General features: G+C 36.7%; 1 protein-coding gene across 1 annotated transcript in view; it reads left to right on the forward strand.

Annotated features, from left to right (window-relative positions):
* Positions 1-1,233, forward strand: part of MAPK14 (mitogen-activated protein kinase 14) — a 91,588-nt gene that overhangs the window by 63,965 nt on the left and 26,390 nt on the right. The gene's annotated exons all lie outside the window — the stretch shown is intronic.

A 1,233-nucleotide genomic window follows, 5' to 3' on the forward strand; every position in this document is an offset into this window, starting at 1 on the left:
CTCAGACAGCTGTCTGCCCTTGATGGCAAGACCCTTTTAGAATGCTGACCTTCAGCCTGCAGGAAATCTTCCCTTTATGCCTGCCTCCTTCTGTGAACTTCAGAGAAGCAACCTAGCGTTTAAACTTTTTAATAGGGGATTCATTTTTTATTAATAATACATGAGAATTCATTTTAACATTTTGATTTTAGTAATTCACTGTTTGTTTTCTGTTTGGCTCTTTTTTAGAAAAGATGGTCTCCTGGATTGTAAAAATCAAATGCAAAGGATTTATATTTGTAAAATACTTAACCTTCCTCTTGTCAGTTGCTGTCAGTATAGATATAGCTTTGGTTGCCTGGCAAGAAGAAAAGAGGGAAGTGTTCCCCGTTGTTTTTTGTTTGTTTGTTTGTTTTTTGTTTTGCCTGAACTGTACAATCACTCGTGTTTTAGCATAGTGGTTCGTAACCTTCATTGTGTGTCAGAATCACTTTGGGAAGCTTTTGAAAACTAGATGCCTGGGCACCACTCCAAAGACTCAACTGCACTGGGGTGGATCAGAGGACAGACTTTGGTATATTTTTAAGTCTCCAGGTGATTCTGGTGTGCAGCCAGTGTTGAATACAACTAGAGTTTTAACCATGGCTGACCCTGAAAGTTATTTAGTTAACAGTCTTTCCTCGTTTTCTCAAGGGGTACCGATGAAATCAGAAAGTTAAGAATTAGAAAGCATCTGGTTGAATCCCCTGTTTTATAGATGAGGAAACCAAGACCCAGAGAAGATAGATCCAAAACTGTCACTTAGGTCACAATTTCTTTTCAATATTCTATTCTTTACTATTCCTCTAATTTCTAAAATTCCTTTTTTTAAAACCTCTGGAGAATGTGCTGGCCCCATACCCTCTTCCTTTGGCCCAAAGGGATACAGCTACTGCTCATTTGTGACTTTTAAATGCAACTTATTGCTGAGGCAACCTCTAAAGGATATTCTTTGAATATCATCTTTCCTCCTAGAAAAAGAAAAAAAAAAAGGAAAGATTTAAAGGGTATTCTTTATTTGAATTAATCATTTTGCATTTGTAATTGGTGGCATTAGCTTCTAAATAAGAACTATCTACTAGAACACTTTGCAGATGTTTTATATCTGTGCTGTCCAATATGGTGGTTTGTAGCCACCAGCCACATATGGCTGTTGAGTACTTGAAATGTAGCTAGTGTAACTTAGAAACTGAATTGAAAAACATTTCATAAAAA

Source organism: Propithecus coquereli, unplaced genomic scaffold, assembly GCF_000956105.1.
Source record: "Propithecus coquereli isolate 6110/MARCELLA unplaced genomic scaffold, Pcoq_1.0 Scaffold248, whole genome shotgun sequence".
NCBI lineage: Eukaryota > Metazoa > Chordata > Mammalia > Primates > Indriidae > Propithecus > Propithecus coquereli.